Source organism: Parasteatoda tepidariorum, chromosome X2 (genome assembly GCF_043381705.1).
Source record: "Parasteatoda tepidariorum isolate YZ-2023 chromosome X2, CAS_Ptep_4.0, whole genome shotgun sequence".
NCBI lineage: Eukaryota > Metazoa > Arthropoda > Arachnida > Araneae > Theridiidae > Parasteatoda > Parasteatoda tepidariorum.
Window position 1 is genome coordinate 25,952,862 of NC_092215.1, and position 17,879 is coordinate 25,970,740.

Below are 17,879 nucleotides of genomic sequence, written 5' to 3' on the forward strand. Positions count from 1 at the left end.
ATCAGCCTTTCCTCTTTTCCGTCTCACTTTCACTACTGTGCTAAAGCTGCCCGCTGCTTTATGACCTGGTTCGTAAAAATATAATACTACATTTTTGAAATTATCTCAAATGCATAATAACCTAGTTCGTAAAAATATGATGCTACATTTTTGAAATTATCTCTAATACATAATATCTTAGTGGTTTATTACTTTCAGCTGAACTGTTACAGAAAAAAAATTTATAACACTATTGACTTATTTAAAGTGAACAAAATAAAAAATGTCACTTTTTCAAAAGGTCAATTAAATAGTAAAAAGTCGAGATTTTGCTTAAACACCCATATCAAAACAAATGTATAATTCAGTAAGGATTCTCATTTCATTCAAGTCAAAATATCTATTTCGCTATGTTTTCAAGCATTTACTATTAAATTTTGATGGCACTTTGACTCGAGCTCATCCATCACATATTCACGCAAGAATTCACAAACATATTTCAGATTCTCATAGTTTGTGTTTCATTTTAGTATGCACTCTCTAAATTTCTGTAAAACTAGATGAATAGCTTCATTAGCCTGCTTAAGCAATCTAATTATAAACTTGGTTAATTCACGAGGACTCTCTTCCACATTTATGCTTGAATGCATATTGATATACATGCAAATGAAGTTTCTCATCAAGTTTAACATTTAATTACATTAAAGCTACATTTAAATATACCCGAACTGCTTTATTAACAATTGATAAACGGTGTGTGATTTAGAAAATCTCATACTCTTTTTCTAATTTCTTGGAAAATATATTTATCGATTTATTGAATAGAAACGTGTACATGTGTTCCGACATTTTACTGAGTACTCCCTTTTAGTTGTTAATAACAGAGGTATACTGTAACCAAAAGGAAAAATTTAAAAGACAACATATTAACTCTAAATAAGAAATAATTAATTTACTAAATAAGGAGATATAGAAATGAATGGTACTTTTACAAAAAAAAATTCTGATTATTTAGTTATAACTAAATGTAATAAATAAATAAAAGTAAATAAATTATAATTTTTTAAGACAATGTATTAAAAATTTGATCATTGTAAATATTTGATCTTCGTAAATATTTTACTCAATGTAAAAATTCTGCTATCTTTGAATTCAATGTTCAACAACCCAATAAATTATGTGAAGAAACAGTTTTTTTCAAGTTTTTACCAAATCACGATTTCAACACTGTGAAAAATTTTGAGGTATATTTTCTAACATTTACGATGTTGAAGTAAATTAAATTTTCTTTACAGTGCATGTAGTCATATTTTTTATTTACTTTTTCACTGTTACAAATTTATTTTCGTATTCATTCATTTTTTTGTTTGTTTGCTAGCTGACAAAATCCCAAATATTCGATCATTCATTTTCGGTTATTGTTAATCCCCTTTTTTAAATATAATCCTAATATTCGATCAATATGCATTCATGTTTAAAAATTAAGCACAGACGTAGAAAGGAATACTCATAGAAAGAAACTCACGGAATGCTGAGGAAAATCAGGTGAAAAATAATAATAATCCCAAATATTCTGTTATTCATTTTCGGTTATTGTCCATTTCCTTTTTTAAATATAATCCCACTATCCGATCAATATGCATTTATGTTTGAAAATTAAATACAGACAGAGAAAAGAATACTCATAGAAAGAAACTCAAGGAATGCTGAGGAAAATCAGGTGAAAAATAATAATAATCCCAAATATTCCATTATTCATGTTCGGTTATTGTCAAGGAATGTGGTAAATGTCCCAGCGATGATGACACTTTATAGGATCTTTAAGATTAAATTTGATTTCGTTAACAAACCTAAAAATGATATAAAACCAGAAACTGGAAAGGATGTTAACAATTCTATAACAAACAGAAGCAAAAACGGTTAAGTAGCAAGCTCTCTGGAAAGCTTAGAAGAAAAGAGGCGCTTGGGTCTAGAGAGCTTAGCTCTTGTTAGTTGATTCAGCTCTTGATCTTCTTATTTGTTTAATTCAGCTCATTCAGTTTATTTTTGAAGTGAAAGAAGTTTCCAATCAGGTAAAACTATCATGACGTTTATGAGGTTGGCAAATGATTCGTTATGAAGGGTGGGAGATACAATTACTGTGATCATGTGATTTCTAGGTATGGCGATTCAGCTATGGAGATCAAGCTGGCTATAACATCTTCTGAATAACTTCGGCTTCAAGATTTTTATGATCTAGCCCAGCCCTGTGTGGTGCCTATAAAAATATGAGACGGTTTAAGCATCAATGTTACATAGGCCTTTATAATCTAAGTTCTACCTGGGTGACTTCCTGATGCTCCATGTCACAGAAGAGTCTAACTGAACTGTTTTGGGTACCAAAAGCCTTGAACACTTAGAGGGAAGAGAGTAGGGGACAAAATATGATGTTAAAGTAATAAAAATCAAAAAGGTTATCAAAACTTGAAGAGTCATCAATGAGGAAGCTGAGATTGAAAAAAATCTGCTCAATTGCTGGAAAAAACATAATAGAAGTAAAAGACTATTTGAGTCACCTTTTTAAGTTTCTTTGTTCAAATTTTGAAACATCTTGCAACATCTGTTAACGATTAAAACTAAATTCATAAGAATATCAAGTATAATATTTACAAAGAGAAATCTATTCTTTAATATATTCTTTTAATTTCGATTACAGTAAACTTACTTATGAAATGGTTTTTATAACCTTCGTTGAACAGCCGACCCAATTTTTATGGGTTTACGACTATTAATGTTCAACTCAGTAGCCTTTTAATTTTGAACCCAATCCAGAAGACAAAGAAACTCCTGGATCGAGTATTGGGAGAAATTTGCCTTCGTGGAGGACTTTTTGATGGAGCTAATCCGCATTTGCGTTACATGGAGAGACCACGAGAACCCCCCACGGTTGGCCTCACGGCAAGGGGACTCTCACCCATTCTCCGTCTACCACTGAGAATATTTCACGTCAGCACTGTGGTCGGTGCAAGCCGGATGCGGAATTCGTATCGACTGGAATTCGAACCCGTTTCGCCTCATTGGAAGGCGAACGCTCTATCCCCTGAGCCATCGCGGCTCTAATGAAATGGTTGTCTTTTTAGAAAGATTTCCATATCAGTACAGTCCCGCAGTGGACTGATCGATAAGACACGGTTCCCAGCAGTGTGCCGGTGGGGTCAGTGTGCGGGTGGGTGACCACTTGGATCAGTCTGTGTAGGGACCGAGGGTGTGCGGTATTGGTCCTCGTTAAACTGTGCTACCGTAAAGTGCTCGACTTCGCGCGCAGGTCGTCGGGCTACCGAAGCGGGGGTGCCATCCCCTCCGCAGAGGATCAAAATTGTGATGGCATGTCTTCGGATCATCCTCCGGGATGTTTCCCAGACCGTCGCCAATAGCCCATTGTGCAGCTCTAGTGCGACGTAAATTAACAACAACAACAACCATATTAGTACCTACGTCAAAATTAGGAGAGAAACGTTGAAAAGCACTAAAAAAGAAAAAAAAGTGACAAACTTGAAATGTAAAATACTTAATTTCTTTCAGCAAAGCCACTATATATTTTTTTAATTGGTTATAATTACAAATATAAGTCAACGATACTATGGCACGTTTGCAATTGCAATTGTGGTTAACAGGTATCAATTTGGGAATATCGCCTAAGTTAGTATTTTTCTGGTCAAATAATTAAAATAACATTCGCAATTACATGTTAGATGCTAACTTCAATGAAATATTTTGTAAAACAACAAAAACATGGCAATTTAATTATTAAAATATAAATTCAAGTTTGGATAAAATATATTTTTAATATTAAATTTTTTAAAAAAACACGATATAAGTAACGAACTGTGAATCGGTATTTATTCGAGTTAAAACAATTGAATCAAACTCCAAAAAATATTCAAACAAACATATGCGTATTATGAAGAAGGCATGAGAAAATCTCAAATACGTTTTTAAGAGTGTTTCGCAAAATATTCTTATCCTAAAAGCGTTGCAAAATCTCGAATACTTTACAGATAAAATCGGCTTTACTAGTTTTCAGAAAAAGGAGGGAAAAGAGATTACTTTTCAAATCTCGATAGTGAAAGTGGATGATGTCAAAGACTTGAAATTTTATCTCAATTTCAATATTTTTAACTCACAATAAAGAAATGAAATATCTGGAGTAAATGATTTCATTTTAGTATAATCATAAGCGGAAAAAAAGTATTACGAACTTCAGATTATTATTAAATCATTTACAACTAATAAAAAAATTTAAATGTCTTACAGCATTCTTTTTTTTTCAAATAACATTATTAAAAATTTTCTTATTTTGGTTAAAAAAATCAAATCGTGAATCACTTTTTACTTAAGCTAACGAGTGGGAATCAGTTCGAAATAGCTATCTGCAAATGAAATAGCATCATTAGTAATTTAAATGAATACGGCACAATAATGAAAAAATAAAATAGTTATTTATGCTTAATTTTTATAAGAACTAACGAGTAAAATCAGTTCAAAATAGTTATATACTGAAATATATTCATTAGTTTACTTATTGAAAAATACAAAATAATAATGAAATAAAGCAGAACAGTTCACTTTTTCGTAGGTTGGAAAGATGAAAGTGTGAAAAATGCTAGAGCATTTTTTGGGGTGGGGGTGGGGGAAGAATTCCTAATAGACTTATTATTCTGATCAGATTTTTTGGTTCACTACGATAGAAAGCTTTTAAAAATAAGTTTAATTTTTTAAATTATATCTTTTTTTCATATAAAACCTTTTTTTTTAACTTCAAAATCACTTAAAGATTAACCGTTGCGTGTATATATATTTTTTTGTTTGTTTGNTATATATGTTTCAAAATTTAGAGAAAATAGGAAAATAATGAAATAAGGGGGGGGGAGTAGAATAATAATATAAATAAAATTATCAAGAAACCGGAGGGAAAAAAACGAAAAGAAGGGGGGGGGAATAAAAATCCGAAAAATAAAATATAATCTTTTCATCAGCTCACACGATTACATCCGCAAAAAGAAGTGCACCACTCTTTGCGGATATAATCGTGTGAGCTGATGAAAAGTAATCGTGTGAGCTGATGAAAAGATTATGCCTTTTATTTTCCAGATTTCCAGTTTCTTTCCGGTTTCCTTGCTAATTTTATTTTTACTATTATTTTTCTTTTCCCCCCTTTTTTCATTGTTCTGTAATTTTTTCTATGTTTTCTCTACATTTTGAACTTATTTTATGAGTTCTATTTACTTGCAGCTTATACGCAGTAAATAAAACTTATTGTTTTTCTTATTGTTGCGTTGTACTTTAATTGTTCTCAAGAAAAGTACAGACTTTTGCAATCACCAGATGCCGGGTATCTCAAAAATGACCTACAAGTTAAAAAAATAAATAAATAAAAATGAAAAGAGATAGAAATGCGCGGTTTCCCGTTATCAATTATCACGTTATCAGTTACGAAATTCGTCAAAAGATGACGCTGCTAATTGAAAAACTATTAAATAATTTTTTTCAAAACAACATTTTAAGCTACAATGTAGTGCGTCTAAGCACAGAATTAAAAGACGTATATGCAAATATTTCAACTGGAATGATCTATGTAGCGTAAAACAGAGAACTTTGATTTATAATGTTCCTAATCAGTAGCGCAATCTAACAAAGAACTCAGTAACTAATTATGAAACTCAATTGTGAAGCCTGGTTTCCTAAATAGATGGCAGCAAACCATGCATTTCTATCTCCTTCCATTTTTTATTTGATTTTTCAATTTATTGATCTGTTTTTTGGGACATCTGAAACATTTTACACCATACATTGAAACATTGCCCATGGAGGGGGATTCATCGGAGAAAGTGTGGTGAGTCGGTGATGTAACTGACTGTTTTCCTGGAAACAGTATTTTTTAGAAAGATCCCCCCTCAAGGGGGCGCTAGTGTGCCGGCGTCTATATCCAAGGAACTTTTTAAAATATTAACACCAGTTAAACTAAAGTTGGCAGTTGAAATTTAATAAAAATAATTTCCTAATAATGGGTTCTTTATGACTTTCAGAACTGTTTTACCTGGCTTAAAAAAGTACATAAAGTATAAATATTTTCGAAAGGTTAGCGTTGATTAAAAGGAAAGTTAAGTTCACTTTCTTAGTTGAAGAACAAAGTGTTAAAAATTAATGGAAGTTGACTTTTTGTCCTTTATTATGATTCTATCATGTACTTCGTTTAAGGAAGAAATACGTAGTTTATTCGTTTACTCATCACTCCTTTAGTTGAAAAATTTTAAAACATTCTAAGAGAATGACAAAAAGGAATTCAAAAATCTTTTCTCTTTCGTTCTTTCGAACATCTTTTATGAAATTTGCATGCGAAAGGTTCAAGACAATAAACTCTATGAATTTATGTTTTGAGGTTTTAATGTTTCTTGATTTTTAGACTCGTTGAATAAAATTTCATTTGTGTATTCCGTAGTTTGGCATTTGAAATTTGTCTAAATTCCAGTGTTTTCTTTCTTCATAAAGAAAAAGTTATCACTGCTATTAAGGAGTTTCAACATTAGGCAACATTTTCTTTCGAAGAATTACATTACTTCTGAAAAGTAACTATGAAGTGTAAAAGCATGGCATTTTAAATCTGTGATATAAAAGGAAAATATAATTAATTCTAAAATAAAGGAATAAAAAATTTAATATTTGATTATTATAATTAAGATAAATCTGACCTTTGAGCATTACCAAGGCTTCGATAGCCTGTTTTTATCATTCTCTAATCTTCTTCTTCTCATTGGCACGACAGCCCAGGATGGGCCCTGGCCTTCTCAACAAGCCTATGCCAAGACATTCTTCCCTTAGACAAGGTTCTCCAGTTAATTATCTTTAATTTAGGTTTGGTCGTCCTCTTTTTCTTGTACCTGTTGGCCTGGCACTGAAAACTTTTTTGGTTGTCCTGCTATCCTCCATTCTCACAATGTGGCCTGCCCATTTAATCCTTTGAATTTTGATAAATTTAATGACATCAGGTTCTGTACATGCTTTGTAAAGTTCCGTGTTTGATCTTCTAAACCAGGTACCGTTTTCACTTATTCCACCAAAAATGCTTCGCAGTATTTTTCTCTCAAATCTAGCTATCATATTTTCATCTCCACGGATCATTGTCCAGGTCTCACATGCGTATGTAAGCACTGATCGTATAAGACATTTATAGAGTAACACTTTTGTCCTTCTTTTTATTAGGCTTGACTTAAGATATTTTCTTAGACCATAAGAACACGTATTGGCCATCGTGATTCTCGTGTGTATTTCTTGTGTAGAGTCGTTTTTGTTGTTAATCCTGGACCCCAAATAGGTAAAGCTATCAACGGATTCAAATTTGTATACTCCAATTTCAAACTGTATTTCTTCATAGCCAGCTTTTGTGCAGGGCATATATTTAGTTTTATTTTCATTGATTCTTAATCCCATCTTAATAGCTTCCTTCTCCAGACATAAAAAGGATTGTGTTAGTGATGTCTGCGTTCTAGAGATAATATCTAAATCATCAGCAAAAGCCAATATTTGAACTGATTTGTTGAAGATATTTCCTCGGATGTTGATGCTTGAGTCAGTCCCTTACTATTTTTTCTAAGGCTAGATTAAAAAGAAGACATGTCAAGGCATCTCCCTGTCGTACCAACACCTCCAAGAAGAAGGAAGGCCTCAGCACGGATCAATTTAGTAGTCCGATGTGACGAAGTTAACTGCGCAGTAGATGAAAAATAAGAAAGATGTCATTACGTTCGGGGTACTAAGCTGCACACTTGTTGAAAATACGAAATATGTCATTACGTTTGAACTACTAAAGGATATTTATGGTAACCCGTGCTGAGGCCTGCTCTTTTCTAGGGGGTGTTGGTCGTACTCATTTTTAATTTCTATTGGAAGGGAATTTATCATTCTCTAATGGGTTTTCTAAATAACACATTTTATCGCTCCATTTGCAATTAATAATAATATATGTTGCAGATACTTAAGTAGAATATAACACTTTTACTAAATGATAGTTCAATATAAATCAACATTCACTGCAGGCATTTACTCAGACTGACTGGAGGAAGGTTTTCTAGATAGATTGAGAACCTAAGCTCACAATTACTATCTGTATATTAATCATACATTATAAAAATAGCAACGTAAGTCAGTAATTCTTGTTTCTTTAAATTACTAATATTAATATGAACCAAAAATAGCTTATGATAAAATTTTAAGCCTCAATAAAGTAAAGTTACCCTCAATAATGCATACATAATCACTCCAATTAATACTATGTAAAATTATATAATGCTTAAGCAATCAGTTTCAGTGATACAGGCCGATTGAGGCTCATATCTTTAAATCAGTTCTGAAGGTTTGAGACTCATCGTAACGACGGTAACCATCACTTACACATAAGAGACCCAGCAACACATGAACTCATCGGCACAAGGCCTCGAAGCACACATGATTAAAAGCGCCACAATTGAGGAAATGTACAGGGGAGGCCTGATTATATAATATTATTAATACAATGCATAAAACAATAAAAATAAAAATCATCATTTGCTATCATCTAAGAGGCATTTTCGAAAGAAAAAAAAAAGAGTTTAAGTATTTAAACTAGCAAAAAGATTATAGAGTGTTTATAAGTAAGGCATTAAAGAAATTTCTGAGTTCTTATGCATATGAAATATTTTTTATTGTGTCTTTAATGGAAAGAAAGATAAAATGTGAATAAGCAAAAAAAAAAAAGAAAAATAAATAATAAATTGTGAGAACAAAAATGGCGGTACTAAGCAGGTAAATACACCAGACTAAGTTCGCTGGCTCTTAATTGGTCGTTGGGTCAAGTCAAGATGATTTTTCATTTTCTTATTTCCACAGAACGTTCGTATTGTAAATTGTAAACTTAACAAATTTTCAAGTTCTTTCTGATTAAATGCTTTATAATCATTAATATTCTTATCAATAGCATTATAGCCGTCCGGCCTGTGTAGGGGGCAGGGAACTGTCCTTGCATCAGAAAGGTCATGAGTTCGAATTCCGGGCAAGTTTCTTTCTCTCTGTGTGTTCTATGTCTTTTCTCCTTTGTGTGTGAATGTGACCCATCCTATAAACGGGTTGTGGTTGTGTGAATGGTGTGGCAGAAGTCAAATTCCTGGCCATAGATGGCGCCACTGAAAAACAGGATCAATCGCACCCTCTCTGCCTAAACAGGCATACGACAAAAAAAAAGAAAACAATAGCATTAGTATTTCTTAGTCACCTCCTCTTTCAACAAAGCTATGAGCAATATTATTGAAAACTATTCTATAATGGTGGAACATTATATGATTTCTTGCACTGACTCCTTGTTATCAGGCGCTAACAGAGCAGAATAATAATTTCATCATCACATAATGAAATTCCAGTTAATTTTACTCAAAAAAATTCTCCACTGGGGCATTTTTTCCCAAATCTTAATCCAAGAATTCCCTTATCTTCTGACGCGATTTCAGATCAAGCAACGAATGTGAACATTGAAAGATGAAAGTCCACCGTTCAACATCCGTTATCAACATAATTATATTCCCTCAGTCCCAAATTAGTTGCAACATTGGAATATTTTTTGTACTGATTATTGACACTGACTATTTTATGATTTTGTTTGAACATTTTTCAGAGATTTTAGGCTGCTATACTATCAATCAAAAACATTCCAAGCATTCTCTCCTTAAATCAGCACTAAATTAGTTTCTAAAATCCAAGGTTTGAGCGCCTTTAAGCCACGCCCCATTTTGTAAGGACTCTTTCACCAGTAATCACTTAAAACTATCTTCTAATGAATCGGGAATTCATTAGTAGTATAATTTTACTGGTGTCGATCTAATAAACTGCATCTGAAGTTATTTATCACTGTACCTGGTTAAAATGTAGCAATTAATTCGGAACAAAATTTTCAACCTAAATGTAGCAACTGAGACTGAGGCAACATGTAACAAAAGTTTAAATTCAATTACTAAAAACTATTAAAAACCCCATAGCAGAAATTATTTTTAAAAAAAATTTTCAGAGTCATTTATAATAATGACTATAATGCACTATGACTTTTTGTTTTTCAAATTTTCTCATTCATAAAACACTTCTAAGATCCACACTTTGAATTTTTATTCAATTCACTTGATTTTTATTTTCCAGTTCAGATTACCATAATATTTAAGCTGACCAGCGTCCTCCTAAAACTAAAAACTGGTAGTATAATTTCTATAATATTCGAAAACTCACTGCTTTACCTTTCCAATATTCTAAGAACACTAATCCTTCGCAGAGATAATCTAATAGAAATTATTTATTTTTAAATAATTTGAAAGGTACGCAGGTAGATTTTTGAATGTTCTTTTAGTGAGTTTGCTTCCAATTTTTTTAGTTTTAAGAGGATGTGGAAAAGTTTAATAATATACCTTTTTTTTTTTACACTCAATGTGTTTTTTCTTCAAAAAATTTTTATGTAAAATTCTATAAAACGTACGCAATTTTATATCATATATTAAGTAATAATCTTAAAAAACACGATAAAAAAAATTTCCAACGAAATCAAACTTCGCGATCTTATAGAATCTAATGTTGTAATTTCTTGAATTAAATAAAATGTTACAGAAATAAAATCTTACGAAAATTTAAACCCCAAAAGTATTAAGATATATTAAACGCATTTATTTACATATTTTTTAATCACCTTTTTTATATTTTTCGTAAGTAAGGGAGCTTAAAATAAAGTAATAAAACAAAATAACGTAGCTGAAAATTAGTAATTTCATCCTTTTTTCTATGGTGTCCTCTTGAACTTAAGTTGTAAATCAATGCCGTATTCAGCAGCTCCATCTATTGGCAAAGAATTAAAAAGTCTATATTTCAATCTTATATCAAACATTTTTATTCACAAATAAAAAGGAAAACTCAAATCAAGAAGCAAATATATTTTAAACATAAACATTAAAAAATTATTTATCGGCAATACATTGTTTAACAACCAATTCTTTAGTTCTGTATTGAAAAATAACTAAACTATGTATCTATGTATCCAAAGCAATGAAAACGGTCCTTATATCACTTTTATAAACTTCTTATTTTAATAATTATGACAACCAAAAATCTTTTTAAAAAATTATAAAACATATAACTAGCAAAGTTTTTTATTGTTTTCTATAAAGAAAGGTTGATATTGAAAAAAGAAAACAATTTAAACAATGGCACATTGACCATTTTTTTTTCCTTATTTTTTTTCGAAAACAATAGGAAGAAATTCTAAAATGTTCCGTTACGACAAAACAACAAATAATATTAAAATATCACAACTCGGAAGAAATAATCGATTTCCGATACTCTAACACAGCTTCAAAGACTTTATATGGCGTTTTGTTAAAATCGATAATTTCGATTAATCTTTAATAAAGTTTAATTTCATCAAGTCATAAGGACTTTTCAAAAAAATAAAATAACACATATTATATTTACTCGAATCCTCCAAACAAATTAAAGAAAAACCTTCTCTAAATCGATTCTGATGATAAATTGAAAATGACTTCGTTCAAGTTACATTATTTTTTTTTATTTTTTGTAGATTTATATTTTTACAGGATTGGTAATATAATTGGTGCGGGTTGAAATATCTGTTGGATTTCGGTTAAAAGATTAGTTGTGCAGTTTAGAAGTCGGGATTTAATTAAATAAAGATTCTTTAACGTAACGAGTATTCGTGTTTCGTCACCGTATCGATTAATTTGAAAATTTAATAAAAGAGAATTTAAAACAGAAAGAGAATTAAATGATTTTTGAGAATTGACAGATACTTATTATTTCGTCATCCGAACAAGAAATCGATATCTTTTTTGCATCTTTTTAACAAACGTCCTTTTGTCATTTAAGTAATTAAAAAAAAAAGAACTTGATCAGTATTCTAGCTAAGAATGATTAGGCTATATGACACGAGGCAACCTAGTTGAAAGCAACTAGCGGTTTTGGTGAAGTTGAAACGTGTCATATGATGGTTGCTCGGTTGCTTTCAACTAGCAACTGAAGTTAAAACCTTTCAACTTTAGTGGAGCAACCAGATTAGTTGAAACGTGTCATTAGTATTTGGAAACTATAGTTTCCAAATACTTTCAACCTTAGCTAGCAACCATTTAGTAAACAAAATACACGTGCTTATTCTGACGCATCCTGAATTTTTATCTTTTAAATTTAAACTTGGTTTAATCTTCTAACTATGACTAGTTTTAAAAGGAATTCTAGTGATATATGTATTTTTTTCTTTAAATTTTTCAAACGTATCCTTGTCTTTGGGACATAAATAACAAAGATTATGCGAAAAAACTAATTCCCTATAAACTAATTTCCTCTGTGGAGATATTAAAAGTTACAAATTATTATTGAATTTTAAAAGTGAATGGAAAAGAAAAAACTAGCATATTACTAATTACAAGCGTTTAAATATTTTAAAATTCAAAATTATATAGCTTGAACGCTAAGCTTTTTAAACTCATTTTGACAGATTTTGATAGATATTTCTTTGACAGATATTTCCGAGTACTAATGAAATTTTGAAAGCAAACGAAAGAAATTATTTTGCTTTTAAATCACCTTTTTTCTGTTCTAGTTCTTCTTTCAGAACCTCAGCTATCTTCGCTGGTAGCAACGCCTACTTCAAGTACATCGTTAATAATCGCTTCCATGGTAATTAAAAGAGCTTTTAGCAATAAACTTTATTGAAAAATGTAAGTTCTGGTATTGGACTGTTATATACTATAATAGTCCAATACCAGTGCCGTTCTGGTATTGGACTATTCAGAGTTGGTTGAACAAGCGAAGGTTGTAACGTGTGATCACAAACGAGAAACCAAAAACCGGTTTCTTAACTTAGTTGCCTCCACTTGGTTGCCTAGTGTCATCAGCACTATTGGTAAGGCTATTCGCGATCGCAACGCTCGAATGCGCCACCAGGGGAAATGACCGGTTCCGTGTCTTAACCCTCCCCCCTCCGTCTCCTCCTCTCAGTTGTATGGAAATATACTACTATATTTTCCCCTTCCCTAAGAATTTTCAAATTCAACTTTCAAGAATAGTTTCTACAACTTCCACGACGATTTCTTGCACTACTCCACCTGTAGCCCATTTCGATCAATAATGATTCTCTTATCACAGTTTCAGACATTCCAAGTCCCATAAGACACGATTCTTATGCACGTAGATCACCAAAAGCAGGCATCACTGGCAGCAGTCAGTGAGTGGGTGGATAACTACTTTGATTAGTCAGAGAAGGGTCAGAAGGTGCGCTGATTCGGTACCCGCTAAAGTGTTCCGTAAAGTGCTACGTGCTAGACTTCGAGTGTAGGTCGTCGGGCTACCAAAGAGGGGGCGCCATCCTCTCTGCTCTGCTGAGTTTCAAAATTGTGACGACTTGCTTTGGGAATATCCTCAGGAATGTTTCCCAATCCATCTTCGATATTCCGCTGTGCAGCTCTAGTGCAACGTAAATAAAATACTTTTGCTACTAGAAATTTCAATATGTTGGCAGTCTGAAAGTAATAGCAAAATTTTTCGAAGTAAAAACATTGCAACAAGAAGAGCCTCAGAACTCTCATAAATCTTGATAGGCTAAATTAAGCCTTACCTATTGAAACGCAGTGCTATAAGCGAAAGCAGAGAGCACGCCGCACTTTACTATACTCAATACATTGCAACAATTATTTTAAAGTTTTAAAAGACTATGTAGTACATGTGTCGGGAATTAAAGAATGAATGTCTGTTTATGGATTTTGATTTCAGCTCAAATGCAATTGCGGGGAGGATGAAAGATCAATAAGTTTTTTTTAAATATAATATGAAATATGTTAAGCCTATTTTGGCATGATATATTATGACAATAATAATTAATAAATAATATGCCTATTGGCCTATTTAATAATTATAGGACAAAATATCAATTGGTTTTTAAATGATCGAAAAAATGTTATCCCATTCTGTCGTGACTGAAAATTTTGCTTATAAGAGCTGCATGGGGAAAATGTTATCGGATGATATGATTTTTTAATTTATTTTTCCTTTCTTTTTTCAAATTCGTGAAGAAGTTCTAAGAGGATAGTTCTGTCCGTTGTTTTATGGTCCTAAAAAGACCATAAGAAATGTGATCAATCTGTAACTTTTACACAAGCCTTGTTATATTATATTATGTACTCAATTTGGTTTCATAACTAGTCTATATTCACAAACATTGGTGTTAACATGTACAGTGAGCCATAGCCCTGCAGCGATCTTCGCCAGTGTAGCGATTAGCGAACATTTTCAGGGAACCCGCTCTCCCATTTGGCGAGTTCCTCTATTAGTTATGACAACCCAAGCAGAACATTTTTTCTCCCCCTGCAGTACAATGACTGTTTTCCTCCATCGTAGTGCATGTGCAGTATTTTCCTCTCCTGGCATTTTCGGCCAGACTTTTTATGTAGCGTTTATTTAATCTTCTTATTTTTTATTAAATGTTGTTAATTGTTATTTTATGGCTGGCATTTTAATTTAACAATGTTTCATTTATTTATTAATTAATTATTTCTTTTCTTTTTAGCAAAAGCATAAATTATTTTACTTTAATTCATCTCAGTGCATGTGGCCTAACCACGCGCACTGAAGCCCTTATATAGCAAGACGGAAAAGAGAAAAAACTGGTGCGTAAGACATTTCATTCTAGCATTTTTTTTAAAAAAATAAAATATCTGTAACTATCAAGATTTCTTTTATAATTTCAGCACATATATAAAACTGCTTCTTTTCCAAGATAAAGTAGATATTGTTGAATAATTTGAAAAAAGAATAAGTTAACTCCTCCCAAAATCTAGCTATAACTGAAAAGGTTTTACTACCAGTCTTTCCTCTTTTCCGTCTCGCTTTCACCCCTGCAGTGCGGCGAAATTCGCGATCGCAATACTCGAATACGCCATTTGGGGAGAGACCGGTTAGCCCTTCTCTCTTCCCTCTCCTCCTCTTTTCAGTTATATAGGAATGTACTACGATATTTTCCCTTTTCTTAATATTTTTCCTTTTTACTTAATAAAAATATTTTTAAAAATTTCCGTGATACTGTTCTTTAGAAATATGTTTAATGTAGTTTTCAGTTCCATATAGTTTTTCAAGTTAAAAGATTTTAATCTATATGAAAATCAAGAGAGAAACTGACGTACTTCCTTCCTCTATGACTTTCCACACGCTAATGGGGAAAGCATGTGAAGTGTTGCCATAGGAAAAGAGTTCTGCTCTGCGCCACCTGCAGCCCATTTCGATCGCCAATAAAATGAACCACCCTCCACCCTGAATAACTTTTGATCTAATGATCGGATTTTCACGTTCTAGGAAAGCTATGAGGCTAGCATTCAAAGCTATGAGGGGGTGACCTCAAATATGTTAATTAAGAAGTGTGGACGATATTTTACGTTACGAAATCAGATTTTAAAATAAAGGTACTTTCTCTGAATGGCTTCCATACCATTTTTTTGACAGAATCGGTATTTTGACCCCCAAAATATAGTAGCCGCAAACCGAGAAATATGGTCCCAATAAAAAAAAAGCCTTTTTTGTTCCTTACTTCCCATTCGTCGTCATCCATTCACCCTTCCCTCCTATTGGCCGTCACCTTTCTATATATTTACCCTGTTTTCTCTCATTTCTTTCTGTTGCACTGATGAAGGTTGCTCTTTGAGCATCCGAAACAGCTGTCTGCAATTATAAAAAAATTTTGTTCTCTTAAACTGTGCTGCATTTATATAAATTTTTGTGCCTTAGATTGTATGGTCCCAATAGTTTGGTCAGGAGAGAGCTCCGAAGTTTGTACTCCATAAAGTTAAATTTACTTTTTGGGTATTTCGCTATATCTCGAGAATTTTTTAACAGAATTAAAAAAAAATTTGCACACAATTATATATTTCATTCTTCAAAAGATAGTTTAGTGCTAAAAATAAATTTCAGTAAATATTTGTTAAAATATTCTCGAGAAATTCTCTATTTGTTAAAAAATCTCGAGAATTTTTTAACAGAATTTCAAAAAAAATTTGCACACAATTATATATTTCATTCTTCAAAAGATAGTTTAGTTCTAAAAATAAATTTCAGTAAATATTTGTTATTTTATTTAATAATAATTGAAAAATTTTGAATTGCAAGGTATGAAATGTTTTTCATCTTCTTAAAGTATGTAATTTTACATGGAAAAATACAAAATTAGAGCGAAATCTTTTGAACAGTTCGTGAGAAATCAATTTTTAAGTATACGACTTTTTAAAACTCGATTTCAACCGATATCTATTCAACCGATTTCACTCAAATTTTGTAATTTGCCAAGTAAAATTGCTTAATTTAGAATTACGTAAGAGATGTATACCCTTTAGATGTACAAACATAAATGTAATCATAGTATGAGAGACTTTGAATCAGTAATTAAGTACTCAATAGATTTAAAAATTGATAAAATATTATAGGTATTTTTTTCTAAGACACATGTATCCCAGTCGCCTAAGAGTTATACACAAATTATTTTATGTATCTAAACAAATTGACCTAAAAACCATATCAAATAACAACTTTATGCTAATATGCAAAAATTTAAAACTATATTTATATATAAAATTATATATTTTAATTGATTATTAACACTTACCTAACAAAAAAAGTCTATTTTTGAATCTCATTTACTCACTATAACTTAAATTTTTTCTCAATTAGTGAAATTTTCATTACAAATAATAACCAGTCATTACAAATAAAATCAGTCCAGCAGTGGACTGATCGTTAAGACACGGTTCCCAGCAGATCACTGAAGTCAAGCATCACTGGCTGCAGTCAATGTGCGGGTTTGTGACCACTTGGATTAGTTTGCGTAGGGACCGAGGGTATGCGGTATTGGGCCTCGTTAAACTGTTCTACCGTGAAGTGCTCGTCTTCGCGTGCAAGTCGTCGAGCTACCAAAGCGGAGATGCCACCCCCTCTGCAGAGGATCAAAATTGTGATGGCATGTCTTCGGATCATCCTCAGGGATGTTTCCCAGACCGTCGCCAATAGCCCATTGTGAAGCTCTAGTGCAATCAGGGATCGTAAATATCATGATATTTTTGAAAATATCAAAAATATCCGATATTTTGATATATATCCGATATTTTGATATATATTCAAATTTTTGTTTTATATTTAGTATCTTCAATATAAATTAACTTTATTGTTAGGAATTGTTTTTCAGACATTATATACAAATTTAAAACGTAAAATAATTCATTTTTTATATACTAAATTCCTAATGTTAATTGTAATTAATAAATTTATAATTTTTATAAAATAAAACATAATTTTTTTTTTAAATAAAAAAGGTTCTCCAAAACAAAATCTTTTGCAATCACCAAAATACAGGACATTTTTATTTTACTTTTACTAAGTTTTAAAACACATTTTTCTTTATTTCTTGTTAAAATATTGGAACATAAAAGTAAGTTTTTCTGCCTTTTCAGTCCCTAATATATTCCGCAACTTGGACTGAATAAATCCAAAGCTAAAGAATATTCTCTCTAACCCAGCTGTGGAAGGAGAGGCAGTTAATAGTTGTTCAAGAAGATTTGTTATTCTGACTTTTAATGGTTCCTCTAACTTGATAGTTTCCCACCAAACTGTGGGTTCCACATTGAGAAAGTCATCTTCGAACTTGAAGCCTGGAAAGGGGCTCTTTTTGGCCAAAAAATTCATAGTCATAGGTAAAATATCTTTGTCAACAGAGCGTAGGAAATTAAAAGCTCTTTGCGTTTGCTCGTCATTTAGTTTTTTTCCACAATATCTGTGGTCCAACATATTAGCAGCTAAATGAGCAGGGGTTAAAG